Here is a 13,470-nt window from a genome sequence, read left to right as displayed (position 1 = left end):
ACTCCTCTTCCGATTAGCAAAAGTTACAGCAATTGTGAAGATAATTCGCAGTAAAAAAATCAGTTAACACCTTTTTATTCCTGTATATAGGGAGTAGGCGATGCCGTTTTAGCCATATTTAACTTTTGGAGACTGAATGGGCAGTTCAATCTCCACTGGTAACCAATCCGAGACAGCTGGTCCAAGGCTATCACTAATTAAGTGGCATGCAGTGAAGAGAGAAAGCTCAACAAGTGCCGCCATCTCGTGGTCTCTAATCCTAACACTCGTATTTAATTTCCTAAGTAATGTGGGTCCTGCCGTCGATTTTCTTGAGTTTACAGGACGTAAAACCCGAATTTCCAGGAGAAAAAACCCGCTTGCTGTTGCGAGAAATCGACTAACTCGGGAACTGATCGAAAATTGGCTAAGAAAAATTTCTTCTAGTCGCCGACTAGATTTGAAACTAAGAAGTGTTGTTTCGTGCGGTCAAGCGCCGTGGTGTGCAAATGTCACATCCATTGAGCTACACAAGCTCTGTGTTCGCAGGAGTGTCGCAATATTTGGAAATGAGTTCTCCAGACTGCATTTTGAATTAACTGCAAAAGGTTCAAAGTGTCCCGGGAAAGACCGCCCCTCCCTAGCTACGCCTCTATATCCACGTTTTTTTCTAAAAAATTGTTCCTTTTTAAACTGTTTAATATATACAGTGATTTGGTAAATAATTTTATTTTTTGTTTAAGACGATTTATACGAAATAAAAAGTTTAATAATATACTTCAGCATCATTTGAAACATGAAAGTTATAAATTTAAAACAGGCGGTAAAGGGGTGTTTAGTTTTGGTTTTAAAATTCAATAGCACTTCCGGTATCTCATCATACGATTTCTTTGTGTGCACGCAGTGTTAATGTGAACTTTGATTTCGGAATGAAGTACCTTCCCACGTTTATTTCTTATCAGGTGAGCAACTTTCGTATCAGTTTCGTGTGTCCTTCTAGTCAGCAACATACTAAAAGTGCTAATGGAGAAACTGCGATAGCGTCTGCTCATAAATAAAGAAATAAAAACTGTTCCGATATGATTCCACTGCAGTGGCGGCGAACCTTTTTATGTCCGCGTGCCAAAAGTTTACAAATCGAGTTGCTGACGTGGCGGGCACGTCAACAACGAATTAATACAACACTAATTAATAAATTAACATTAATTAATACAAAATTATTTGCAGAATTTTAGTGAGACAAGTTTAAAAATTAACATAAAATTTCATAAAAATGAACTCATAATTTGACATACGCATTGTCGTATACAAATCAATATTAAACTATTATCAATTTATTAATTTATCAATAAATCAGTTTATTAATTAGATCTTTGCTGTTGTACATTAGTTGCCAAATGCTTTATATCAGGTTCATATTTTGTCACTTTTAGTAATTCACACGCGGAACTATATTCATCAGTCATTCTATTTCTTAAACTGTCATTTATAAAATTCATTTCGAAAAATAATGACTCTCAAGCATATGTAGAGGAGAAAATTGATAATATAGCCATCGCTAGTTTCTTTAAACAACAAAAAGGTTTCGGGAATGGCATTCCAAGTTCTCAATATTTCCTGCTCTGCATTCTTTTTAATTGCGCCCAATAATCGATTCTTTTCCATTATTTCTAAGTCATTTCTCAAATCGACAAATTTTTGTTTCCATTAGAATGAAAAGCGATTAGTTGCATTTCTATATCTTCCAAATTCAGCCACTCGAAGATCTCCAAATTGAGTTTATCTGTTGGTGTTGTGTCTGGATGCAAAATACATTTTGATGTCTCTGCAAATTGCCTGAACTACGTAAATCTTGAAGAAAATACTGCAAAAAATAAAAATAACGTATAGGGAAATAAATTAAAACATTATGTTCATTTTTGAAGTAAAACTTTAATTTCAACATTCTGAAATGTTATTTTTCTTGCTTGTCTTTTAGCAAAATCGTCGATAACATTGGCAAAATAAAAAAAAAAAAAAAAATCAGCTAACACCTTTTTATTCCCGTATATAGGGAGTAGGCGAGGTCTTTTAGCTATATCTAACTTTTGGAGACTGAATGGACAATTCAATCTCTACTGGTAACCAATCAGAGACAGCTGGCCCATGGCTATCACTAATTAATTGGCATGCAGTGAAGAGAGACAGCTCAACAAGTGCTGCCATCTCGTAAAGTAAAGTACAGTAAAGGTGCCTTAGAAGAAATAAATAAAGAATCTCATAATTTTGGAGTGTTGACAGATGTCAGATTGATTTGGAGGAAAATTGTTGATAGGAATTTAGTAATGATGTGACTGTTCATGTAGTTCTTTCATCCTTTACACCCTGGGGGGATGTATGTTGGGAATTTGATGATGATGAAACAATGCGAGTTCCATGGATCGTCAGTTGTAGGCTTAAAATCATCACTGCACGGAGAAATATCCTACTTAGCCGATTATTACTTTAGCACCAATAAATTTTAAATATCAGCTTAGTTTAACATATAGTATTTTTTAAAAAAATATAGTTACAATAGTAAAATTGAACGCTAATCGCCAAACTTTTTTAAAACTGCTTTCTTCAAATAAAAATTGTACGTAGCACAGTAAAAAGAGGGGTGGGGGGAATTGGGAATTATTGCAATGGGAAAAAAATTTAAAGCACAATGAATATACAACTGCTAAAAGAGATTCTAGTTATTCAGTGTTTTTAATCATTGGACGACTACATATGCAAACAAATGTAAAGCTAACTCTACGTCTGTGAAACGTGGAGTTCGATTATGGAGTGGAAAAATATTTTCAGTGATGTATGTTTATTTAAGAATATGAAAATGTTCTTCCTGGAACTCAGATTTCTTCCACTAAACTGCACAAAATCGACACTTCAGATCTCACGCTATTTCAGAGAATAAAGAGTTAGTGTTAGGGAAAGTGGTTGAATTAAGCTGAATCTTCAACTGATGTTACTTAAAATTAGCTAATTTTAGGGAGATTACTGCCCCCACTCACTGTCGAAAAATTAGATAGAGGGAAAAAAAGTCAAGTTTTGTTCCCCTTAAGGGAATAAAAGGGGAAAGCGGCTTTATCATTTAAAAATCACTAATACATTTTACTTCATAAAATAATGCATACTAAAACTTTTTATTTTGCCTACCATTCATTCTCATTATACACACCCCTAAGCAAGCACGCATGCTCACAATTAACAACAGCTAAGAATACACAAAATACGCCTTCTCTAAACCTTAGAACCATTACATTCAGTTATCAAGGTTCTGCTGCAACTTAGGTACCGGTAATGTAGCATACTGACATCATACGATGGACGTCACTAACCACTTATTTTCTCGATGTACATTGAATATAAAATATGGTCGATCGTAATGTCCCTTTTCGGCGATTGAATCATCGTTACATTTCCTAAACTTGCGACTAAATATCGCAGTCATTTGAAGTTTGTCTCCTCCCTTAACGTACAGTGTATTGGGATTACTTTTATTCCTGACATTTTCGCAAGCAATGACAGTGATTTTATGCATCACGTGTTATTTCCATATGCTTTACCATCATTTACAACCTGAACATTAAAGTATGGCTCCACCAGCAGTATTGATTTCTCTAGAATTTCTACCACAAAACGGATCTTGTTATCACAAATTGTGGACGAAGGGTTATCCATATCAGCTGCAATTTCAAATTTTGATGTATTTGTGTTTAAATCAAATATTTAATACTGCACTTTAAACATGGGTAGTATCATCTATGAAGTTCGATGATGCTGCCAATAGAAGGCCAAAATTTATCTGTGATTTTCCCTTTTATTTTTTGGCCTAAGAGACGGCCGATCTCATCAAATGTAAATAATCCTGTTTCCATCACATTGGCGAGTTCTTCTAGCGACATAAGAGAAAACCTTATCCATCTCAAAAGAGGAGATAGCGCGCATTTTAAACTTTGTTCTGTTTTTGCTTCTTGTGTTTTTGAGAAATGATATATACCCCATTTATAAATAGCATCAAATAGACAATATTCTGAGTCAATTGTAATTGTATTTCTGCATGCTATATCCTTCACGGTACTTATTTCTCATTCCATGAAATCAAATGACTTAAGAATGATTTCAGTATGTCTGTCAATTATGTCCAGACATTTAGAGATTAGTCGACAATCATCCATACGTATGGCGAATTCGTAAACTTTACAAACACATCCTGCTTTTGCAGTTACGTGCCTCAACCCAATAGAAATTCTTCACTCTTCTCCTTGAGAAATGGTACTTGATATTTTTCGGCCATGTACCACACTTCCATTGCTGTGTCTATTGAAGGAATCGATATTTCATCTGTGTACAGGTACCTGAAAATAAACCATTTGGGTGAATTACAAATCTGAACCAAAGAATTAAATGTGATGTGAAATCCCATCGAAAAGGACTCGATGAACATTTCAATGGGCCTCGAGTGAAGCTGAGATGAAAGCTCTAATCAGGATATGAAAAATATCCTCATTACAGTACATATTTATTATTATTATTATTATTATTATTATTATTATTATTATTGTTATTAGTCCGTGACTCCTAAAGAAATTTGGGAAGATAGGGACTCACCGAGGGAGGCCCCATACTACACGCACTAGCTACCATACTTATTCTTGAATTCCTTCAGGCTACTTCCAAATTCAACATCCGATGGCAATCCATTCCAATCACGTAACACCCTATGCGAGAAAAATCTAGTTCTCATTCCTTCTCATTCATTCTCAGCTTCCAAATGTAAAAGGATATTAAAGAATATTCTTTAACATCCTTCCTTGATATCCTCCAAGTGATATTAAAAATGGGCATTTATAAAGATAATATTGAAGGGGATTAATAAAATACGAGTATATTACAGAAAGATGTTAATTAAAATGTATATTAGAAACATCCCAGCAATGACATATGAAACATGGAGACTTACTAAAAGACAGTTGGATAGACCGTAAACACAATCAAACTCTTTCTCACCCCTTCCACTATGAGAATAAGATGGTTATTCCCAGAGAACAGAATGGACACCAAGAACTAGACACAGAGCAGGCAGAACAGTATTAAGATGGGACTATGAGATAAAAAGATATTATACACACTAATAGCATAGACATGTAAAAATTAGACAAAAATGGAAGGAATATGGAAAGGTTTGTATATCAGTGGACTGAAAAAAGATGTTGACGATAATCTTTGTCAAGTTTTTGGTTATGATTTGGTGTTTGTTTTATTTCACAATAATTATGGCTTTGTAGTCGTGGGGAGTTCATAAATGGACCTTACGATGATTTTCCGGTATAATGTAAAGGCAAATTTATTCATTCTATAGAAAGTTAAATATTCAGTGCAGAGGTGCTGCTCCTCAAAAGAACCTAGAAGTACGTATTAAAGTCTCATTGAAAGTTTGTTACAGAAGGTCAAAACTCGGAGTTTGGCCACTGTTGTTATTAATTATTAAATAAAATTTGGTACAGTTTAAATTATTAAATATAGCAAATGATCCTTATTCGGTACCTGCATGATACATCAAGGAGGAACCAAGTATCTTCAGAAGCATTGCACAGACTTTTATTACAATCCACTCCAAAAATACAAATTTATTTTTATCTGGTGTCTGCGACTGTTATCTTCGTGATTTGTCTTCATGTAGCGAAAATAATCTGCTATCTACAATTAGACTGGTTAACTCACCTTAAAAGGAAGGAGACTTTCAGGATTTGGAATAACCATCAAAGCAACTAAAACTACGAGGCCAGGTTTGCATGTTCCTCAGGATGAAAAACCTTCTGGGTTTCCAGAAGGAAAACCAGGTTTACCTCGTATCAGTGGTTAAATTCTGAACGAATACGCTCCGGGGCCCATAAAGTAAGGATTCTAAATGTGAGGCTATTGTTAGATTGTCGCAAGTTTTTTTTTTTTTAATTAAATTTATTTATTTAGGAAGATCTACAAAAGGACGATTATGCTTTGCAATGGAATATAAAGTGCGAAACACACGCACGCAATTTCGTGAGCTAAAGAGTTCTGTTCTTCTACAATGTGTCGCAATGAATTCTCACTTTTACTTCTAATAATTGCTTCTGAACTTTTGTGAGATTTGGTATTTCTATGTTCGTAAATTTTCTTTCTGAGTTGCTTTTGTTGGCATTGTTTAGACCCTTATCCTTTAATATTTATTAATTCATTTATCCACTCTGATGCTAAGTGAATACCCTGATGAAGAACTTGTGCCTGTGCCTAGGGTCTGTACTTTTGTACATGTTATACGCCCCAAACCTCCGTCATTACAAAATAACCAGTTGTGTTTACCTTTGAATGTTATCCACTGGTCGAGTGTCCAGCAAGTCGACAAATCTTTCCTTTCGTTCAACGTATTAATATTATCGCATTGCAACTGATGGGAATCCCGTGTTTCTGTGTTCGTTACAGACTTCTTTCTCTTCAGAAATATACACACGAACTGTCATTACATACTCGGTTTGTGTTATCACTATCATCCGAGTTGTTTTTCAGTTCAAAGAAGGTACCACTGTACTTATCCATAGTTGAAATAGTAGGCTATATAAACACGAAAATATTACACGATTTTCTTTGTACTTCTCACAATCACGAGCTCTGATAAACAACTGCTAATCTGCTGTTCTATTGTTGGTTACTTACTGTTCCTGACAGTGTTGTCAACCAGAAAAGACAAAATATCGCTACGAGTATTTCAAAATTCAGCTACACTACAGTGCACTAATGTTTGCTTGTCAATCGATGCAAGATAGCACATTATACGAAACTCCAAACCTCCTTGTCCCTTCAACCAGGCGACTGTTGATATTGACTTGATATGCACATTCAAAACTGTAAACATTTGTTGAATAATGACACAATAATGTAGGCATTATTACCGTAAAGGAAGAGAAGTCACAAAACAGAAACATGTTGGGTCCGAGTCCGGTGCATAAAAATGTTTCGGGACTGGGCTCTGAAGGGCCCCGGCTGAATTTAACCACTGCCTTGTATGAAACCAGTTAATTCTCTTTGGCTGAACACCTCTTATAATGGTTGTTCACATGTAGATGGGTAGTGAACCAAACATTTGATATCAAAGAGCATTATCGTTAACATGGATATGGAGTCTAGGCGGGAGGAAACTACGTAAAGTAGCTAACGCATTTATAGCCAAGCCTTTTTCCAAGAGCATAATTATCTTTCAAACATAATATAATCAGTAGACACTTTCGTTTCATAACATACAAAATTCGTTATTTAGAGCTGTATGTTTGGATCCTTCACTCTAATTTGTGGCTTTATCATCTTGTTTCGTAATATACATGAAGTGCGCTATCACACACACAAAAAGATAAAGCATAAAGGTAATGACTAGTTCAGGTACCTTTGAATCAAAAGCCAGCTTTAGGGGTCCTGGCACAACGATGCAATTTTAAGTCGAGCGCCCCTTACTTTTAATTTTTATGTAAAATTGTGTACTTTGAAAAATGCATATATTAACCTCCCAACTGGCCAGGACGTCTATATACATCTAGCAAAATCTGGGTACAATGCACGATAACCGATGAAAGAACATGGATAAGAAGAGCAATTTAGCCATCATGTCCATTTGAAGGTGCGATAATCCTTCACGCTGAAGAGAACACTTAACCCGATTACCTCGCGATCATAGCTACCTCTCACTTGCCCTTAACAAGAAACACAGTTCCTCGTTCTAAGCTGGGTAACTGAGTAACTCTTAGTTACCCAGCTTAGTTACTCTGGCATTGAATAGTCTAAAAATATAGAAATTATTTTTAGTTTTGTTTTCTCCTTCATTGTGCAATTTTTAAAAATTTGCATTAAAAATAATATAGAAATTATTTTTAGTTTTGTTTTCTCCTTCATTGTGCAATTTTTAATGCCAGCACAATTAAGAGATCCTTGCATACTTTCTTCTCTTAACTATTGCATTAACTTAGAAAACCAATGTCATTTTTAAATTTTTGTGCTAATATTGTCTAATCGCTTAGTCGACATTACATTTTATTTGTTCTCGAAGAACTTAATGAAGATAAATATTTGAAATATGAAAATATTAAAAAATAAAAAATAATAATAATTCACAGATTGCCTGATGGGAGCGGCTTCACGTCTTTGCTTTAACAGATAATATGAAAAGCTTTAATCCTATCGCATTTCAACTCGCAGTTGAAAAAACAAAACAAATTGTTATTATCGTTATGTGTAGAGTACTCATTTGAATAATATTAATAATGCTGTTTCTTTAACGTTCTGAAATAATATTTCGTGGGTGGAAGCAACATATATTCTTCCACTCACGAAATATTATTTTAGAACGTTAAAGAAACAGCATTATTAATATTATTTAAATGAGCACTCTATACATAACGATAATAACAATTTGTTTTGTGTTTTTAACTGCGAGTTCGTTTGAAATACTAAAGAATATAATTTTGCGATATTTTAAAATTAGCCTTGAAATAAGAATGTAATGCAGTTCAATGTCTTTTTCATAAAAGCAGAAAGAGATGTTCTCAAATAGCAGTAGTTGCAGTAGATATATCATAGTAGAAATATAGCAGTAGAAATATCAAATAGATGCTGCGCTTACTGATCTGTAACCATAGCAACGTGACGAAATTTGCAATTTCCATACATCGTTATACTGCAAGATAAAATAAAAAGTAATGTTCAAACCTTATTTATTTCAATAAATTTTGCTTGGTAGAATTTTTTCCCAAGAATATTTTAAAAGAATTGTTTAACACAAGCCCGAAGATTAGCACAAAAATAATTTCCACAATATTTTCTGTAATATATCTTCTGAAATGAATATATATATAGTCGGATTCATGACAAAGAAAATGAAAAAATTACAAAATATCGCAATTTACAAATCGAATTTGAACGAATCTTGAAAAAGAAAACGAAAGTTGTTCCCATAATAATAGGTGCTTTAGGCGCCATCCCTAAAACATTGAAAAAACATCTAGAAGCACTCGAGTTAGATGCATTAAAAATTGGGCAGCTGAAAAAGGCTGCTTTGTTCGGCACAGCTTTCATTTTCAGAAAGTATTTTCACAACTCATAGGCCCTTGGGTAGGGCTCGAATTAGTGGAATATAACCAGCCTTTTCTTAAGACTGAGGAAGCAAATCAAGCTTTGATGAATATTATATATATATACGCGTTTGCATCTTGGAAACAACCGATTCCGCTACAGTTAGTCATTCTCATTATTTCCGATGTTCAGTTGACAAATATTATTACGTGCACTTTCTTTTCAAAAAACATACAAAGAAAGTACATTAAAAATCACTCTTCATTCTGAAATCTCCACTCAATCAAAAAGAAAATACCCCATATTTTCTCTTCTTCTTCTTCTTATTATTATTATTATCTTCATCATCATTATCTGGCATTTTCTTTAGTACAAATGAGACATCACCGCATATTTGGAAAAGACATTTACCTCTATTTTAGAATTTTATAGGTGGCAAAGTATTTTTACGACAATTTTACCTAAAAAGTATGATTATGCTCTCCAAGTGATTTACGTTTGTAACAGTTGCCTTGTGAACGGTTATCAAAATAAATTATTTTAAACATTAGCAGGATGAATAGGTGGGTCTTCTCTTGCCCCCCCCCAAAAAAAAAAGCTGAAAGTTTATGGAAAACATATGCACCTGATTTTTTTTTCAATTCAAATATTGATTTCTTTCTTAAATAACTGCATCAAATAATTTATAACTTTTCGATAATAAAAGTAAACTTGTCATTGATAAAAATAAAGAAATAATTTTGAAAAAATATTCTGTCCGAGTATAAAAGAAATATCAGTATTGTTATTTAGGATTAATCGAAACCAAAACAAGACATTGCTGATGTATTATGCACTACTGCTTGAGGCTCTTTAGTGTGACTTCTGAAGTGGCTTTCTTTCTCAATAGCATTGAGAGTAATCTAAGCTTTTAGCCTTTACCTCCAGCTGAGAAGATTATTGTCTAGTACAGTGTTTCTCAAACTTCAGTTATCCTTGTACTCCTTCTTAAATTTTCATTATTATCAAGTACCCTCTTATTAAAATAAACAAATAAATAAAGTATATTTCATTGTAAATGTCTCTTTTATTTGAATTTATATGTTCATGTAAACAAAAAATATGATTTATTTTTAATCGAACAAAATTTGGAATAGCTTCCTCTTCATTTCCTGTCCATGAAAATCCACATTTCAATAATTCATATCATACTCACGAAGATTTTTCATCTTCTTCCTAGTCGGTTCTCTAGAGATGTCAGACGACACACCCTTATCAATTTCATTCGATCCACATAGAATATCAAAGTTTTTTTGTTGCTTACAGCTACTTGTATTTGTTATATTGCTCTAGTTTGTGCGTTTTATAAATCCAGTCTTTAACCAATGATCCATACTTAAGAATTTGAAAGCTAAAAAATTATTTTATTTGTTCGAATATCACTCTCACTTTTTCCCAAAATTAAACTAAAAATTCGTGGTTCGAGATATATGCTGAGATTTTCTGAAACTAAAGTTTTCAAAAAAAGAACTAAACTAAAAGTGGTGTGACTTACCAAGAAGCTCATATTTGCAATCGCTACTTTTGGCATCGAGAACATGTCCTTGTATGCATCGTCAAAGTCATCTACCCAAATAGCTTAATCTTTTTTCCCATTATTTGAAGCAAAAATTACCAATAATTTACAAGACTTGAGATACATAATGAACAATCCTTCACAACTGACTAACGAGAAGTAAAAGCAGAGGCGAAACAGACAGCCATTAGAGATAGAGCAGCAATGAAGAAGTGCATATGATTGGTGCCGTATTAACAAAAGATCGCGCGAACCAAAGACAAGGCAAGTCAACAGTCGAGTTCATATGCTAATTCTCTTCAACCGAATTCCATATTATCTGAAACACATTCACTATATATTTCTTAGTTTTAACACGTTCACGATGGGGTGGTGTCAAGCAAAACCATAGTTTCACCAGCAACATATGGTTTTGCTTGAGTCAATACAGCGGTTTCTGTTGGAGTGGAGATGTGATTCATTAGTCAGTGATATTTTTATCCCAGTTGTCTCTAATTGCACTATTTGTTGAGAAATATATTAAAGAGACTGCAAATGCCTCTATACCTTATTCAGTGATGCAATAAAACTACTTGATTTTCTTGCGTCTTCAATTTAGTGACGCTGCTGGGGAGAGTGCGTTGTTTACCGGAGGGAGCGAGTTACTATCGCCAAGAAGGGAACGCCCTGGCGATAGTAACTCGCAATTTGAGTAGGAGAATTCATACATGATATATAATTTATTGACAAATATATACGTTTAAAATAATTCTTTTTTTCTTAATAATGATTCCATTCGTCAATGATGCATAGCCGAAAATTTCTATATACCCCTGAAGACCTTTCGCATAGTCCCAGGGGTATGCGTACCACACTCTGAGAAACATTGGTCTAGTACATGGGTGTCCAACATTTTGGCATGCCTGGGTGAAGAGGAATTGTGTGAATACCGAAGAGTAATTGTGTTGAGGCGCACATAAAATGGATAATATAGTTAATGTATATAAATAACAAAATTTCCTTTATTTTTAAAATGTTTTATTATAATATTAAAAAAAGAGGGTAGCATGAACACAAAACTAGGCTTTGTCTGGTTCGATGGAAGTGGTTGCAATTCGCAGTGAGCTCTCAAGGTTCTCTTCAGGAATTTTGATCTAACTGTTCTCTTCGTATTCTTCATCCTTGAAAATAGTAGTTGTTCGCAATGTGCGTAATACCAGAATAGCGATGACATGAATGAAGCGTAATTGTGAAGCGAAGTACATTTTTCTCTGGCTTATAAAAATTTAACAAAGAGATATCATCAAATTTTTCTTTCAGTTGAATATCTGATTGCAACTCTATATATTCCATTTGAAAATCTGAAGGTAATGTTTTTATGTTGACTGAAAATGAAGTCGCAAATATATATATATATATATATAAAATAACTAAATAATAAAAAATAAAAATAAAAATAACCTCATCTCAAAAATTCCTTTATCAAAACGGAAAGAGCGACAGCATATTTTTCGCATCACATAATAATATTAAAAGATTAAGATGTTATGGGGACGCATTACTAACAGTCCAGGGCCACAAGTTGGACACCCCTGGTCTAGTATTTCTAAGACAAAAGTAATTTCCATCAACAGTAAAAATCGTCATATTTGGAATTTTTTTAAGAGAAAAAAAAAATAACACTCCTGAAATTTTTTGTTGCATACATGAAAGCGGTTTTTAAATGGCAAAAATATAGAAGAGAATTTCTGAAACTTAGAATAATATGAACAGAGCAGATGAAGAAATGAACAAATGATTGCAGTTTGCAGAGGAAGTCCGGAATTGGAAGTACCTGCTTCGGGATAGAATAATATTATTGGCTTACTTCTTTAATTCAACGGTAAAATGAAGTAATAGATATTGAATATTGCCTGAAAACTTTCATTTCAGTAGAAAATCATACAGAATAGTTATTTATAATTTAGTTTCAGGAGCGGAAACACACAGAGAGAGAGAGAGAGAGAGAGAGAGAGAGAGAGAGAGGTGGGGGGAAGGAATTGGAAACCTTCAAAGTTAATATAAATTTTGAATCAGTCTATGCAGAATATCTTTCATATATTTCCACCATATTTTAGGCACGTTAAGAAATAGAATGTTATAACTATATGCATCATACAAAAAGTAAAGAAAAAAATTATTATTTATTGTAATTTCAAGAAGACGAATATGTTCCTATATATATATATATAGATAGATAGATGTGTGTGTGTGTGTGTGTGTGTGTGTGTGTGTGTGTGTGTGTGTGTGTGTGTGTGTGTGTGTGTGTGTGTGTGTGTGTGTGTGTGTGTGTGTGTGTGTTAAAGATACCAAGCTATTTTAAACCTGGTTTTACTCCATTTCCCAAGTAAGCAAACAGACAAACAAGTAAAGTTTGCGCCTGCAAGTCTTGCAAGTCTAGCTGACCCTGCACCTAGTGCAAGACCAAGGAAACTCATGGTAAAAATAAAATAAGCTCTGATCACTAATCTTAATATTTATGCTTAATGCAAAGCAGATCTCCTGGAGGAGATGTATGATACTTTGTATTAATTAAAAGCAATTAAAGGCAAGGGGCCACTACCCAGACCGGTTTCGACCTTTATTGAGGTCTCATCAGTTGGTCTGGGAAGTGGCCCCTTGCCTTTAATACAAAGTATCATACATCTCCTCCAGGAGATGTGCTTTGCATTAAGGATAAATATTAAGATTAGTGTCAGAGCTTATTTTATTTTTACCATGAGTTTCCTTGGTCTTGCACCACGTGCAGGGTCAGCTAGACTTGTAAGACTTGCAGGCGCAAACTTGACTTTTTTGTCTGT

The sequence above is a fragment of the Typopeltis vanoorti genome, chromosome 6, assembly GCF_054136105.1.
Source record: "Typopeltis vanoorti isolate ZY-2024b chromosome 6, IOZ_Tvanoo_1.0, whole genome shotgun sequence".
NCBI classification, from domain to species: domain Eukaryota; kingdom Metazoa; phylum Arthropoda; class Arachnida; order Uropygi; family Thelyphonidae; genus Typopeltis; species Typopeltis vanoorti.
Note: the sequence above shows the minus strand (reverse complement) of the source record.